At 41.4% G+C, this 17,498-nt stretch overlaps 1 protein-coding gene across 3 annotated transcripts in view; it reads right to left on the bottom strand.

The window, feature by feature from the left end:
* LOC122555761 (G-protein coupled receptor 55-like) overlaps positions 1-17,105 on the bottom strand; it is a 139,100-nt gene extending 121,995 nt beyond the window's left edge. The window contains exons 1-2 of one of the 3 annotated variants that reach the window (XM_043701872.1): positions 16,611-17,105; positions 16,082-16,185 (exon numbers count right to left, since the gene is read on the bottom strand). The gene's annotated coding sequence lies outside the window, so the exon portion shown is untranslated. Of the gene's footprint in view, positions 1-14,129; positions 14,325-16,081; positions 16,186-16,610 lie in introns of those variants that run through there. The other 2 variants (XM_043701871.1, XM_043701873.1) reach the window with 2 other exon arrangements.
* Between the last annotated feature and the right edge of the window lie 393 nt (positions 17,106-17,498).

Genomic DNA, 17,498 nt, shown 5'->3' with positions numbered 1-17,498 from the left:
CTAAAAATCTCAATATGGAAGTCCAAACAAATATTTGGCGAATCCAGCTGGCTGCTTTCTCAGAACAGTGTTCATGTTGGACATTGGGCTTCAATCCTCATCTTAGGGCACACTCCATGGGCACTGGTCATTCATATGCCATCTCCCCCAATATTGGCATCTGGTATTTGCCAGCACAGTTATAGGAAGGATATTATTAAGCTGGAGAGGAGTCAGAAGAGATTTATCAGAATGTTGCCAGATATGGAAGGTTATGAAGAAAGGCTGAAGAGGCAGGCACGTTTTTCACTGGAGCGTAAGAGGTTGAGAGGTGATGTTATGGAAAAACGAGGTGTATAGAAATGGTTAATGGCAGTTATCTTTTCCCTAGGATGGGGGATTTCAAGATTAGGGTGCATATTTTTAAGGAGAGAGGTGAGAGATTTAAAAAAGACATGAAGCCATTTTTTTTACACAGAAATTGTTTCTCGTGGATTATGAACTTCCTGAGAAAATGGTGAATGTGGGTACAATTCCAATTTTAAAAAAATATTTGGATAAGTACATGAATAAGAAAGAGATATTGAAGGGATCTGGGCCAGAAGCAGGCAAGTAGGACTGGCTTAATTTGGGATTACATTCGGCGTGGACTGGGAGGAACAAAGGGTCTGTTTCCATATTGTATGACTCTATCACTACTTAGAATTCATATTTCCAAGATTCATTTATAGGATGGTGCTGCACTTAATGCAGCATTGGTAACTATCATTGTAATACTGCAACAAGGACACAGTGCAATCAGGGACATGCACCTAGCACATGGACTGGACCTTTTTGTGCTCTGCTGTCCTCAGTCAGAGGTGCATGGTTCATATTACTGCTGGTTAGCAGTGACACAAAGGCAGGAAGCCTGTTCTGGTTGTCAGCAGGAGGATTGCCTTCACTCAGATGGTCCCAACACAGTAAGTCAAGTACAGCCTCCAATACCAGTGCAGTGGCCTGGAAACAGTCAGTCATTATACAGATCTGGAGTTCTAGAAAGGTCGGAACAGGTCAAGATAGTAGATCTCCAGACCTAAATCAGGGCAGCAAACAGGATGTATTTTTCGGATGATCATTTAGTTACTCAAGCTAGCTGTTATGGTTCTGTTCGTCCAAACTTTGAACTCAAGCTAGCATTTTATGCCAGGTTTATTCAAGTAACTGAATTCAAAGTTGCTGTAAACTCATGATCCAAATCATTAGTCCGCACTTTAGAATTATTAATCCAGCAACATAATCGCTACTTACCTGTCCCTTCATGAATGAGAAATGCTAAAGCAAACTCATAATGAAGAACAGATAAAGCCATACATTAGGCTCATTTTCCATTTCCTTGACTTTCTCTGGGCTCAGCTCCTGAATTCTTATCTATCTTCCCTACCATTGCCTACTTTTCCAGCCCTTAAAGCATTGCGCCTCCCATTTCAGAATTGCTTTAACTGATGCGCCATTTCACAGGAAGAATCATAGAATGGTCCCAGCACAGATACTGGCTGTTCAACCCATCGTGTCTGTATTGGCCCTCTGAGAGAGCGATTCAGTCTCAATTTGCCAACTCTCTTTTTCTGCCACCCTGCAATCTTTTTACTCTTAAAATAATTATGCCATTCTTCATTGAAAGCCACAATTGAATCTGCCTTCATCACAGTTCCAAGCACTGTATTCCAGATTCTGACCACATGCTGCGTAAAAATCTTTTTCTTCATTGTCACATTTGATTCTTTGATCAATCACTTTGATGCCCTCTGCCTCTTGCCCTTCACCAGTGGGAGGTGTTCTTCCCAATCCACTCAGTCAGGATACTTGAAAATGAAGAGTTCTATTAAATCTACTCTCAACCTTCTCCTGTCTAAGAATAACCCCACCGTCTCCCTGTTTCTGTCAAGCTTGCCATGAAGTCCTGTTTATTGGGATCCTTGAAGACAGAGCTGTTTTTGAAACAATTTCCTGAGGTGTGTGAGGAGATGTGTACTCTCTGAGTTAAAGTAATTCAGCATGTATTGGAAATATCTAAAACAACAACAGCATTGCACAGGACATCTGTCTGAAATAGGTTTGTGGTTTAGCAAATGTCTTGCAGGAGGACATTTGCGTGCTGTTTTTAACCACTTCCCTTTAGATCGAGTAACAAATCAGAATTGTTCTAAAATGTGCTGTATCTGCACGTCATTGAGTAATAATGAAAGCTTCAAAATCACTCAGTGGATTTTGATAATAAAGTGGTTAAAGACTGAAATCATTAATTCACATTGATTTACTGTAAAAACTGCAGCATGCCATCAGAAACGCCCTTTCAAATTCAGATATAGAAATCCTTCCTTTTAAATACCCAGAGTCTGGCTTCCTGTTGTTTTAGCGCGTTGAAAGTTTGTGGATAAATTTGTCAGCATTGGGCTTACCAGAGCATAAGAGTATCAGATAGATAAAGGGTAGAGCATGGTTGGGGGGAGTGTGGGGGCGGGGATCTGCAGCCCCAGTAACAAACACATCATGAAAAAACTTTGCTAGTAAACTGAATGTTCTGAATTTGTTTTGCTTCCATTTTCTCTAATATGACAAGGCCGAGACTAAGAGTGCCCATACATATAGTATTGCAAGCATTAACTAATCAGACAGGCTCACCATGCTTTGATAGTTCCCTGAGTGCTATGTCCGACAGCTTTCCTGCTTCCCACAGCTTTGTCCTCTGCGTCCAGCCTTAGCTCAAAAGCCTCAAGTTATGCTGTAATGGATTCCACAATCAGCTTCCAGCAGTTTCCAAGTGACAGAGCATCATCAGATGGTGAGTACACCAGCTATTCAAAACTGGTGACACGCAATCTGGATATACCATCCATTGAAATAAATAGGTGGGCTCACATTGTGGAAGTGCGGAGATTCCAAAAGGTAAGCAGGCCCACTCACGAAACAAAACCACTTTGTAGGGCAGCGAGAGCACACTTAGATGGGACATGCATAATGGATGTGGAGGGTACAGTCCTTCAGGTGGGACATTAAACCAGGGGTTTTGCAGCCCTTCAAGTGAATGATAATGATTCCTCAGTACTTTTCCACAAAGAACAGGGGGAGTTCCACTTAGTGACCTCATCAACAGCCATGCCTCAACAAACATTGCTGAAACAGATTGTGTAGCATTGATCTCGAAACCCGGCTGACACAGGAAAGACAGCTCAGCGAGCAACGTGATGGCTACACCTTTTTCTGGAAAGGCAAGGATGGTAAGTACAATTGTGGCAGCCACACTGCCCTTCCTCTTCTCTCCACTTTCTCCCACTCTCCTCACCTTGGACCTCACACTGCCTCAGAGAGAGGCACTGCCAAGTGCTGAACTGTTTGGTTGCACTCCACCACAGGCAATCTAAGGCCAAACAGCAGTGGCTGCTGTTTGATACACTCCCCAGCCCACTCTTTGCCATTGGACCAAGGCTGCTAAGCCTGTGTGGTAGCCGCTGTGGAATAGTTTCCCCGATAAAAGAACTCTCGCACAAGCACCTTCCGCACCCTCAGGATGAAGTTCAGGACCTGGAACGTTAGGAACCCCTTATGGACGGTCCCACCTGTGACAAACTGGAATGCCTCACTACCATCGTTGCTTGGGAACTCAGGCACTATGATTTTGAGATTGTCACCCTGTGTGAAACCCAATGAGCAGGGAAGGACAGCTGGAAAGGCAAGACTGAAGAAGAGCACCACATCTGTGGAGTCGGCTTTGCCATCAAAACCGAACTAGTGGACCAATTCAGAGACTCCCCCTGTGGAATAAGCAAACTCTTCATAACACTCTGACTCCCCCTTGCTGGGAACCATGCATATGCACCAACACTTTATGCAGCAGCTGAGGGCAAAGCTTTGACCTACTCCAGCATTGGCCAATCATCCTCATGCATCCCTGCAGTGGATAAACTAATCATCCTCAGCAACTTCAACAGCAGAACCAACACAGGTGCAGACCTCTGGGACAATGTAATTGTGAAAGAGGGAGTTGGGAAGCAAAATTCTGAAGGCACCCTTCTCTTGACTAAATGCTGAAAACATATCCTCCTCATCACCAACACGCTGTTCCGTCAAAGGGTCAAATACAAGACAATGTTGCAACATCCACACTCCAAACACTGGCATCCCTTTGACTACATCATCATCAGAGTGAGGGATTGGAAAGACATTAAAATTACATGCACCATGACAGGAGCCAACAACTGTTGGACAGACCATCACCTGATCCAAGCCAGGATTAAATATGTATACTATAAACCGACTGACTCCCACAGCTACCTAGATTACACCTCTTCCCACCCTGCCCCCTGTAAAAATGCCATCCCATATTCCCAATTCTTTCGCCTTTGCCGCATCTGCTCCCAGGAGGACCAATTCCAATACTGAACAACCCAGATGGCCTCCTTCTTCAAAGACCACAATTTCCCCTCAGATGTGGTTGACGATGCTCTCCACCGCATCTCCTCCACTTCCTGCTCCTCCGCCCTTGAACCCCGCCCCTCCAATCACCACCAGGACAGAACCCCACTAGTCCTCTCCACAAACCGAGCAACCCTTGGCAACTCTAAGTTGCAGGATTGCGACAGCCTCTGATCCCCCCTCAAGACCGCCATCATCAATGCCTGCAAAAACTCAGTCAATCATTTAACCAAGAAACACCAGGACTGGTTTGACGAGAATGATCAGGAGATCAAAGAATGGGTAAGCTGGAAGCACATGGCATTTCTGAGTGGAAAGCTGCAACCGCATTTGAAGGAGAAAAGGCACGCCTACAGGTGACTAAAGGTTGAGGCCTAATAATGAACTTGTGTCATAAAGAACAAGTGGTGTATGGAGAAGGGAGCACTTCAAAGATGTCCTTGTCCAGGGCTCTATCATCGATCCAAGCATCCTTAACTGTATCCCACAGCACACCACATGCCACAAGCTCAGCAATGCCCCAGCCCTGCACGAAGTAGAGAAAGCCTTCTGCTAACTCAAGAACTACAAGGCTTCTGGAGCAGAATGTGTCCCTGCTGATGTATTGAGGTGCGGAGGCAAAGAGCTCCTGCTGCAGATACATACCCTTGACTGCCTCATCTGGAAGGAGGAGAGCATCCTGGGTGAGCTGTGCAATGCCAAATCATGAGCATTTTTGAAAAAAGTGAACAAATCAGACTGTTGTAACGAAAAGGGAATCTCCCTGCAGTTGACCATTGGAAATGACTTTGCTAAGATCCTCCTCAACTGTTTCTTCCTGTGGCTGAGGAACTCTTCCCAGAATAGCAGTTGTTTAATGGTTGACTTGTATCCTTACCTGTAGTGCTATTTATAGATGAATCTATAGATTGAGTTCTTGCTAAATAGTTGTTTATCCAATTTGCTCTTTTGACTGGGTGCTGTGTTCTGAGGTGATGAGAGAAAGAGAGAGAAAAGGAAAGAGAGAGAACTCTAACACTCGCTTACAAATACATTTTATCTTTTCTGGCCTATGCTGCTCAGAAGTAGCTGTTGAAATATGATTCAGTGTGTATTCCTGAATTCAACTCCAGTGTCTTTTCAAGTTGGCTAGGTTTTTATCTCTTAATGTATGCAATTGTGTAACAAGTGTAAATCAAAACACTTGAATTTCAAATACTGATTCCGAGACCTGGTCTTGATGTATTTTGATAAAATGACAATTTCAGTGTCGATGGTTATGATTATTTTACATGGGTTTCACAAAGCTGACATCGCACTCTGTGAAAGACCTCAGGTGTAGCAACAGTCTATATTTGTCACTATTGTAACAATTACCAGTAGGTGTAAAATCAAGACATCTAAAACCAGATCTCCCTGAATGGCTAAGGCTTTTGGAGGCAATTTTCCCCAGGCAAGAGGCAATGAAGAAACTCCAAGGTAAGGTTTATACCTAAAATACCAGTTTTGCCCTTGAAAAGTGCCCAAGACATCATCTTGGTAAAGCAATTGCAACCTGCATTGGGATTGTCTGCATGAAGGAATATTATGCTTTTGACTGACACTTATATTGCCTTAAATTAAGGAGGTTACTGTTTCACCTTATGCTGTCTGCTAACAGGAGTCCTCTGAGTACAGTAAAACTATTTGTAGATGGGGATTTGAAGCACTGTTAAATAGAACAAAGAAAACAAAGAAAATTTACAGCCCAGGAACAGGCCCTTCAGCCCTCCAAGCCAGACAATTCCTAACCTTCTGTATCCTTCTACTCCCCACCTACTCATGCATTTATCCAGACACATCTTAAATGAATCTACCGTGCCTGCCTCTACCACCTACGCTGGCAACGCGTTTCAGACACCCACCACCCTCTGTGTGAAGTACTCGCCGCTTGTATCCCCCTTAAATTTTCCACCTCTCACCTTGAAAGTGTGACCTCTTGTTATTGAATCCTTCACCCTGGGAAAAAGCTTGTCTCTATCTACCCTGTATATACCTTTCATGATTTTGTAAACCTCAATCAGGTTCCCCCATAATCTCCTTTTTTCTCATGAAAATAAACTTAACCTACTCAATCTTTCTTCATAGCTAGCACCTTCCATACCAGGCAACATCCTCGTAAACCTTCTCTGCACCCTCTCCAGAGTGTCCACATCCTTTTGGTAATCTGGCGACCAGAACTGTACATAGTATTCTAAATGCGGCCAAACCAATGTCTTGTACAATGTTAACATGACTTGCCAGCTCTTATACTCAATACCCCGTCCAATGAAGGCAAGCATACGATGTGCCTTCTTAACCACTCTATCTACCTGTGCAGCAACCTTCAGGGTACAATGGACCTGCACTCCCAGATCCCTCTGCCCATCAACTTTTCAGTCACCTTTCACTGTTTGCTGTTGTAGGAGGTTTAAAGAAGGCTTTTGTCTTCTAGGAGACCGTCAAGATTTCACCGATATTCTGAGCATTTCACAGAGTGGGTGTGGGAGATCTTAGTCACTGACACCGTGCTAAGGAGCTCTCTGTTAGTCAGTAGGAGGATGGGAGGCTAGCTGCTGTAGGAGGGTGAGGTGGGCTCCTTCTCTTCTCTGAATACAAGACATCTCAGCCACCGTTCTGAACCTTATTTATCAGGACCACCAATACTGCAAGAGAAAACCTTTCCCTTGGTTCCTTAACACTGCACCCCTCAACTGCATGTGTTTCTGTATGCCACTTCACACCTTCAGTTGAAGTGACTGTGAAGAGCCCACATATATTGCCTCATGAGAATTGCCCTAATCAGTGCTTGGCAACTGAATCTGCAGATCTCTCTCATTCAGCACCTCCCAACAAGTTCAAGTATGCAGATCAGCAATTAGGGCCAAAGATGCAAACTAGACTTACAAACTGGCACAATCCAAATACTGTGAATGCTGGAAATCTGAAATATAAGCCAAAAATGCTAGAAATCCTCAGCAGTTCCAGGGCATGGTCACAAAACTTGGAACATTACTTTTTTCTCTCTCTCTCCACAGATGGTGAGCAATTTCCAACATGTTCTATTTTTATTTCTCGAAACTGGGCCAGAGGTTTATCCACCCCGATGTTTGGGCACCAGAGATTGGGGGAGTGGGAGGTTGGAAGTACACACATTTGAATCCTAATACAGTAGCTGGTGCGATTTAATTTAATTTAAATCATAAACCTGCAATACAGAGCTGATCCCTGGAACGCCAAAAGCACTATTGATGGCTTTGTTCCGTTTTTTGAAAAGAAGTCAAATACCCTTCATTGTGCCATCCTTACCTGGTCTCATGTGACTCCAAAGCCACAACATTGTGGTGGACTGTTAACTGCCCTCTGAAAACTGCTACAGATATTAGATGGACCGAGCAGTTCACGAAGTTTGTCACTACTTTCACTGGGGCAATTGTGGATAAACAATAGCCATCAATGCTCACATCTTGTGAAGTAGTATTTTTTTTAAAAAAACAAGGGAATTTGGGGAGATTTAGTCTTGACCTTGTTGCTGGTCTGGTCTGCACACAGCACATGGAACATGTCAAATACTACAGACAGTGCCCTTTCGCCTTAAAGGCAGGCTGCCTCTTAAAGGTAATGTGGAGAAAAAGTTTTCCAAAATGGGATTTACCATAAAATGAAGACAGGGCACATAGAAGAATCCAGATTGACAGATGAGTTGCAGGAGGCTTTACCTGTGCTCTTAGTTAGGGGGGAGACATCAAGGCTTGTATCTGGGCTTTTCTGGAAGGGAGTGGGAGAACAAAGTGGCTGGAGAGGTCAACTCTCATGATTCTGTCCCCAAAGTGCTGCACCTCAAGAGGTGGCATGACCGGACATTGGTGGCACTTGCTCTGCATACCTCCAGCTACTCAGCTATGGCAAGCACATTTTTGTCAAAGCAGATATCTTGAAATTTATAATTAAAACTAATTATTTACACTGTTAGAATATTAAAGACCTAAACACAGTATTGGATCTATACTTACTGATAAAGTAAGAGGAGAAAGATTTAAAAGAAATGGTTCATATGTGAAATGAACTGTCAGAGGAAGTGGTAGGTGCAGGTACAGTTACAACATTTAAAAGACATTTGGATAAGTACATGAATTGGAAAGACTAGAAGGATATGAGCCAAATGCAGACAAGTGGGATTAGTTTAGTTTGGGAAACTTGGTTGGCATGGACAAGTTGAACCGAAGGGTCTGTTTCTGTGCTGTCTGACCCTATTACTCTATGATACTACATTACCTGACTATGACATTAGACAGAACAGACAGCAATAACTACACACTGTACAGTGCTATGTCAGTTGAAGAGACATGGGAACATTTACACTGGAGCATCACATGTTGATATGTTATCTAACTTTCTTAAAGTTACACTGCCTTTCTGGAATCTACACAATAATGAAACTTCCCCCTCTTCCCTTTTAAAAAAAAACCCTTTTTGATAAGCATGTACAAGGCTACAGACAAATAGCTAATCTCTACAAGTTAAAATAAACCTTTGGCAGATGACCAGATCTATCCTGAACCAGTTATCACAGCTTGGCTGTGTAGCTTCACTATGTAGTGTGCTGTCATTGTGCATAGATGTGAATCATTGTCATAGACGCACAGTTGTCAACTCTTATGATACTTTCAGTATCCAAATCGTCATCCTTTGTGAAGGATGGTTAATCATATACAGCTCAGATATGTCACCATTTTTTGTAGGATTTAAACATTGTTTATCACAACATCATATGACTTTGGTGGATATAATGATGATGTAACTTTCCAGAAACACATGTATTCACACAAAATTCGCGAACTCTTATGCTTTGCCCTAGTTAAAATTGAGATAGCTGCCTGAATGCCCTTGTAACCTCTTCTCCTGTCTTTAAAACCATGCAACATGTGCATACAGTTTGACAGTGAGAGTATAGGAGGGAAAACATGTGTGGATCTGTCTTCCAAATATGAGAGCTGCTAATGAAGGTGAATTTAAGGAGGATCACATAGATCTAACTCATCTATCCGATAATTTTGGAACTTTACACTTAACTATCATGGATTTTGCCATACGTACAAGTAGTGCATTCTGTGAGGCTGTTAGGCTGAGGTAATGAGGTAAAGAGACAGTGTTTTGGAAATCCCATTCCCTGCACATGTCTGGGAAGGGTGCATTAGTATACTGTGCAATGTGACTTGCTGAGGAACTCCAACATACTGAATATGACATTTATTGTGTCAGCAACTGTTGACCTAGTGGGTATCTTTATTTTTTAGTGTAAAAGGTGAGATAGTCAGCTATCAGTATGTAATTGTGTCTTTGGACACAAAAAATATCAGTTCTAATCTTGCACTGCAGCTCTGAAGGAATCATGTATGGAATAAGAGATCCTCCCCTGTTGAGATTGGTGGTGGTGGAGTTGACCTGTTCCACACAATTTAATGATGCTGGGGGAAAGGATAGATTCACATTGTCAATCTCTTGTTTTTCTACAGCCACGTGACCTATGTATATTTAGTCAAGTGTATGTCAGGGTAAAACCTGTGGTTTATTTGCATTTTAAAAGTTACAAGCTAGTAGAACCTACTAGCTTGCTGAATGTGTTCAGGCCACCTATTGATGATGATCTTCGTGAGCTGTTCCATTTGGACATCATCCAAATTTGCTGAATCTGCTCTGGTTGGCTGTAACCAAATGAATGAGACTGGCTCAGATTGAATGATATATACTTGGAAGTCTATAGGAATTTGGAATCCACTAAGAGTATTAGAAATACTCATCTATGAACCTGCACTTAATTTGTTTTAGAATAGTGTATTTGTCTATACTTCATCCTAGAGTTTTTTTTTAAATTCACTTCTGAGACATGGGCGTCGCTGGTTAGGCCAGCATTTATTGCCCATCCTTAGATTCCCTTGAGAAGGGAACTTTGCTAGATAAGAACTCTTCTGGGTGTTTTGCAAAACTGTTGTTTATTGAATCGAATGCAGATTGACCTTGATACAGAGAGCTCACAATCATTTCTCCTCCCTTGCGGTTACTGTGCTGCAGCAAGGATAGTGACATAATTAGTTTAGCTCTGAACTCAGGCAGGTGGTGAGTGATGGTTGGAAAAAGAGCTCTTGACAACTGCTACTGCTTCTGTCACTTTTTTAGTACCCACTAGGTACCTCAAACTTACTCATGGTGTGGATTCTATCCTCACTGATATAGTAGAAGAATGTCTGAACATCAATAACTTTAACAGCAACCAGGAAAGCAAAGATTCAGCTCTCCAAAATGGCCACCTAACAACCTGGACTAATATACAGGGAAAAAGTAACATGGGATTGGGAACATGGAGAGTTGCATAATCTTTTTTTAATGACAGGGACCAGCTTTCAGTAGGTATTGGAAGGAACTGGGCACAGAAACAACAGAAGTCCCTGGGCCTAATGCAGATTCAGGTCTCAGCCTTTCCGCCAGATCATTTTGGACTTCGTACTGAGACAGCATCATTCAGAAAACAACTAATTTGTTTCTTTACACAAAGGGGGGGAAAAATATTGATTTCTGGTGAGAGTTTTAACAGTGATATCATAACCAATGTAGCTGCAGTTATTCAAACAATGGTCACAGACAGATTCTGTGGTGTAGTGATATTGTCACTTGATTAGTAATTGCAAGACCCAGACTAATGCTCTGGGGATATGGGTCAAATCCCATCACAACTGATGAAAGCTAGTTCATTCATGGTAACTATGACAATCATCAGTTATTAAGATGTGGGATCCAAATATTAATTCACTAATTATTGACTGAACCTATATATAGTACCATTTGCTGACGCCACCAAAGAAGGATTTTTATTATATATGCATGGTTAACACATTAATTTTTGCACATTCTAATGTGTGTGCATTCAAATTTTCAGCAGTGACGCCATACTGTGCATGTGCATTTGAAGTTTTGCTATCATACATTGTGATTTTACCAGAACTGCATGTGAATGCAACCAATGCTGATGTCATAGCATTTGGGTGCCATGACATCATTAAGATGCATATGCTCAGACTTGTTGTTGGCCCTTCTATGAACGCATGTGGAGAATCTGCTGTTTCCAACATTGTTGGACAACACGATGGTTCAGTGGCTAGCACTGCTGCCTCACAATGCCAAGGACTTGGGTTAGCCTCTGGTGACAGTTTGTGCACAGTTTGCACATTCTCCCTGTGTCTGCATGGGTTTCCTCCGGGTGATCTGGTTTCCTTCCACAGTCCAAAGATGTGCAGGTTAAGTGGACTGGTCATTTTCAGTTGCCCATAGTATCCAGGAATGGGAAGGTTAGATGGATTAGCCATGGGAACCATTCCTGAAGAAGGGCCTGTGCCCAAAACGTCGAATCTCCTGTTCCCTGGATGCTGCCTGACCTGCTGTGCTGTTCCAGCAATAAAGTTTCAACTTTGATCTCCAGCATCTGCAGACCTCACTTTCTCCTTAGCCATGGGAAATGCAGGCTTGTAGGGATAGGGATGTGGGCTTGTGTGGGCTGCTCTTTGGAGGGTCAGTGTGGACTTGATGGACCAAATGTCTGCTTCCACACTGTAAAAATTCTAAGATTCTATATTCACTGCATCTACCTAGAACATAACAATTGAAAATTTACATAAAACCAGACCATGCACTAGAATTAGAAAGTATAGTTTATAACAAAAGAAGGCAGTTGTACTTATCCAATGTAATCAAAAACACAAGCGAGTGAGAGTGGTGTTGAAATTGACAGTTTCTAGGCTCTTGTTATGTGTGAAAACTTACATTCATTTTAATTGAGATATTGATCATTTATTATTTTTCACTTCTGACACTGCTTTAAAGCATCTTGCTAAGTCATTTCTTTACATAAATTTTGAACTGATTTAACCTTCCTCATAGGTACAGAGAACAGGTGATGGGAAAGTGTGAAGGGAGCATGAAGAAAGGCTGGCAGAGAAGGTAAGGAAAGGGAATGCATTCAAAGTGGTCTTGAGCTGCAAATTGTAGTCTGAATTGAAGTGAACTGAATCCATGCTACTACATCTGTGTTACTTACTAATAACACAAGAAATAAGACATGGTAATTTGTCACAGAGATATACAGCACGGAAACAAACCTTTTGGTCCAACCTGTCCATGCTGGCCAGATATCCTAACCTAATCTAGTCACATTTGCCAGCATTTGGCCCGTATCCCTCTAAAACCTTCCTTTTCATATACCTATCCAGATGCCTTTTAAATGCTGTAATTGTATCAGCCTCCACCACTTCCTCTGTCAGCTCATTCCATACACACAAAACATTCTGCATGAAAAAGTTGCCCCAGGTCCCTTTTATAGTTTTCCCCTCTCACCCTAAACCTCTTCCCTCTAGTTCTGGACTTGCCCACCCAAGGGAAAAGACTTTGTCTATATCCATGCCCCTCATCATTTTATAAACCTCTATAAGGTCACCCCTCAGCCTCCGATGCTCCAGGGAAAACAGCGCCAGTCTATTCGGCCTCTTCCTATAATTCAAAACCTCCAACCCTGGCAACATCCTTGTAAATCTTTTCTGAACCCTATCAAGTTTCACAATATCCTTCCGATACGAAGGAGACCAGAATTGCATGCAATATTTCAAAAGTGTCCTAACTAATGTCCTGTACATCCGCAACATGACGTCCCAACTCCTATACTCAATGCTCTGATCAATAAAGGAAATCATACCAAATGCCTTCTTCATTATCCTATCTACCTGCGACTCTGCTTTCAAGGAGCTATGAACCTGCACTCCAAGGTCTCTTTGTTCAGCAACACTCCTTAGGACCTTAGCATTAAGTGTATAAGTCCTCCTCTGATTTGCTTTTCCAAAATGCAGCTACAAAATTAAACTCCATCTGCCACTTCTCAGCCCATTGGTCCATCTGGTCCAGATCCTGTTGTAATCTGAGGTAACCCTCTTCGCTGTCCACTACACCTCCAATTTTGGTGTCATCTGCAAACATACTAACTATACCTCCTATGTTCACATCCATATAAATGATAAAAAGCAGTGGACCCAGCACTGATCCTTGTGGCACACTGCTGGTCAGAGTCCTCCAGTCTGAAAAGCAACCCTTCACTACTGCCCTCTATCTTCTACCTTTGAGCCAGTTCTGTATCCAAATGGCTAGTTCTCCCAGTATTCCATGAGATCTAACCTTGCTAATAGTCTCCCATGAGGAACTTTGTCAAACGTCTTACTGAAATATATATAGATCACGTCTACCGCTCTGCTCTCATCAATCTTCTTTGTTAGTTCTTCAACAAACTCAAGCAAGCTCATGAGACATGGCCTCCCATGATGACTGTCCCTAATCAGTCCTTGCCTTTCCAAATACATGTTAATCCTGACCCTTAGGATTCCCTCCAACAACTTGCCCACCACTGATGTCAGGCTCACCGGTCTGTACTTCCCTGACCTTTCCTTACCACCTTTCTTAAACAGTGGCACCATGTTAGACAACCTCCAGTCTTCCGGCATTTCACTTGTGATTATCAATGATACAAATATCTCAGCAAGGGGACCAGAAATCATTTCCCAAGCTGGAGATTTTTCTTAAGAATCAAAGACAGTGTATCAAGCTTTAAAACCATGGGAGACAGACTCAGACAAGACTTAAAATAGTTCAGAAGTTGAATATACCTTAGGAACCAGAAAAATTCTCCATGTACATCTCTATGACTATATTACTTCAAAAGCAGTGAGTACTTGATTTTTACGCTGCCCAAATCCATGTGGGTAGCAACTTGTTTCCAAATTGGATTGTAGAAGCTGCAGGATCAAAGAAACAACCACAAGTACCATTCCTGCATGTGACAAAATATGCTTGAAATGCATCTAGAAGGAACACCTGGCAGAATTAAGCAAAAACAATTACAACAGCTACATTGCTGAATCTCCATATGGTGGTAACTCTTTCATAACAAGAAAACTATAAATCACCTACATATCAATAGCACTTTCAAAATGAAAAGGGAACAGCATAATGATAACAAGCAAATTCTTCAGCATGAATTGGACAGACACAGATATCCTATCACCATTTGGGCTCTTTAAGCAAAGTATGGAAATTTGTCTATTGTCTATTGTCTCTTTCCTCATTAGATTTAGCCATCGTAGAACCAGATAAGCTAATTGCGAAAACAAAGGTAGCCATTGGAAATGAGGGGTTGCACATAGTTGTTACCTTCAGCTTGACTCAAAGAGGACTGAAGAAGTTCTGCTAAGTTATGGGAATTATTACAAAGTCAGCTTTGCGTTGCAGTGAACTCAGAATCTACCATCAAGAGCTGAAGATCACAAATACAATTGAATTGTCCCAACATAGAGTGTGAAACATGTGTATGAGCATTTGGGATATCACAAGATTCCAAAAGTACCTATTTGCGAAGCAATTCACTGTGTAATTGATTACAAGCCATTGGAAATGATTTGATGTAATCAACTAACAAGCGTATTACCAGAAATCATTGTGGTCTGGGTGAAGTATGGTGACATTGATGTCTGTCACAAAGCAGATACCAAATACTCACCTCAAACACGTGAGAAAAGAAAACAAAAATAAAAATAGTGCATGATGAATGTAAACTAATCGACATGTTTGACGTTTGGTCATACATTGTACACAGGGAACATGTTTAGTTGCAAAAGTGTCCAAAATGTGCAGGGAGCTTAGACCCTAAAAAGTTACATTATGGAGGAAAAAAGCCAGCTTAGGGAATGAAACAATATTTTGATTGTGCACAAACTGTACGCAAAAATGAGCTTGCATAATGAAGGAGTGGAAGTTATCAGGCCAACAATTACATGGTAACAATACACAAAAGATTCCAATACACCTGTAGATCTACAACATCAAAAAGTGATCCAAGTCTCTGGAAGATTGCACCATCAAAAAATCCAGAAGGATTGTTACACCATCTGTTATATGGACTCCTACACTCAAACTTTTAAAATGTTTCAATTGTTAAAGAGTAAATAATTTTGCAACTACCTTATTTATACATTATTTTGACTCTTACTATCTGCAATTTGATCTTGGAAAAAAGAGGATGCTATATTATCATTTTAAGAGCTGTTTTGCTTTATGAGTTGGATATGCTAATTAGTTAAGGAGTAGGAAAAAATCATGTGATCCACTTTCATGCTCAGTTCAATAAAAGGATGCTAGAGTGAGGATGTACATGTAGTTATCTGTAACTGCAAGTTGTATTCTGAGTTTTAAATAAATAGATTTTTGAGATTTTTAACGGAATGAATGCCACTTACCAGTATCGGGAGGTGATGACATAGTGGTATTATCACTAGACCTATTAATCCAGAAAACGTTGCTAACATTCTGGGGACCTGAGTTCAAATCCAATCAGGGTAGATGGTAGAATTTGAATTCAATACAAAAGAATATCTGGAATTAAAAATCTAATGCTGACCATGAAACTGTTATTGGAAAAAATCCATCTGGCTCTTTAATGTCCTTCAGAGAAGGAAATCTGCCATCCTCACCTGGTCTGGCCAACATGTGACTCCAAACCCACAGTTGACTCTCATCTGCCCTCAACAGTAAGTCTATTATTTGAGATTTAAAGAGCCTTCACCTGTTTCAGACAGAAGCCCTAGACTCCCATTTTATTGTCTACATCAGTATAGGTGGTAGCCTTTCTTGTCTGCTGCACTGGAGGTCAAGGAGGCCATTTAGTACCTGAAAAACATAGAAAACAGGCAATAATATTTCTAGAACACTTCTTTCTAGATGTCATTTGTAATCTTACTCCATCAACAATCTTGGTTGCTGGTCATGCGCCTGGTCAACAGCTTTGAAGATACTGAAGATATATCAAAGAAGTTTGGTTTCATCCTCCATGTGTCCTTTCCTCTCTAATTCCGAACATTCTACCCAAGCTGAAATGTGTCCAAGATGTGAATCTTGCTCCCATTATAGAGAGGCTCATCCAGAAACTTACACTGCTAGACAGGATACAAAAATGTTGGACAGTTGCTCTTTTCTGCATCATTACTGAAGCTAATTCATTCCACCATGCCATCATTGGCTCTCAATTTTAATTATACTGCACGTCAATGCGCACATGAAAATATCTTACATTCCATCTAATGTCCATTACTTACAGTTTTCTTCCTCCTTATAACTACATTGAAATAAGGACTCATCAAATCTGCTCCTACTTCATGTGATTCTGGCTCAGTAAATGAGAAGTCCTTACCTCATTCCACTTTCTCTTCCTCCTGAGGTTACCCAACCCCTGCTCCTAACTTTTCCACATCTTCGAAATTTAATATGGATTTCTCAGTTGAAAAAAAAACACTAAATGCTCTGTTGAAACAGTGCTGTTGAAAGCAGCTACCATGTTTGAAACAGAAGAAACTTGCTGAAAAAGAAAGGAGTCATGAGGGAGAAAGGAAATCATTGGCACCAACAATAAAACCAATCTTCCTGCAGTCAGCTTCAGTGACTAGGGAGCATGTGGCAGCCAGAGGCGAATGTGAAGAGCAGTTAAGGGTGGAGCAGCAAAGTTGAGATGTTGGTTAGATTAGTAATGAGATTAATTTTAAGGAAACTCTGTTTAAAGAAGTGAAAGCAACACGGTTGTCATTATCTGACTAAAGAGCAATGGGTATTTATGCAGCCACACTACAGAGAAGTGATATAAAAATTATTCATGTTAAATCAACTTTTTAACGTTCTTTACATGGTCTTGTGGCTGCAAAATAGTATTAATGGAGCAACGCATTGCAGCTATCCGTGAAGGTATGAGAGATGCCATCCCTCGAGAGTTGTGGAAGCAGAGTCATTGGATATTTTTATGTCAGAGATAGAAAGATTCTTGACTAACAAAGGAATCCAAGTTTACTGAGAGTAGGTGAGACTATGGAGTTTATCAATGCTCTTATTGAAAGTAGTTCGGCTCGAGGGGCTGAATGGCCTTTTCCTGCTACTAATTCAAATATTTGTATGCTCATTTGCCTTTATTAATCTACAGACTTAGAATAAGTACA

This window comes from Chiloscyllium plagiosum, chromosome 13, assembly GCF_004010195.1.
Source record: "Chiloscyllium plagiosum isolate BGI_BamShark_2017 chromosome 13, ASM401019v2, whole genome shotgun sequence".
Lineage (NCBI taxonomy): Eukaryota > Metazoa > Chordata > Chondrichthyes > Orectolobiformes > Hemiscylliidae > Chiloscyllium > Chiloscyllium plagiosum.
The sequence above is the reverse complement of the archived record's forward strand: the minus strand, read 5'-3'. Positions and strand labels throughout refer to the sequence as shown.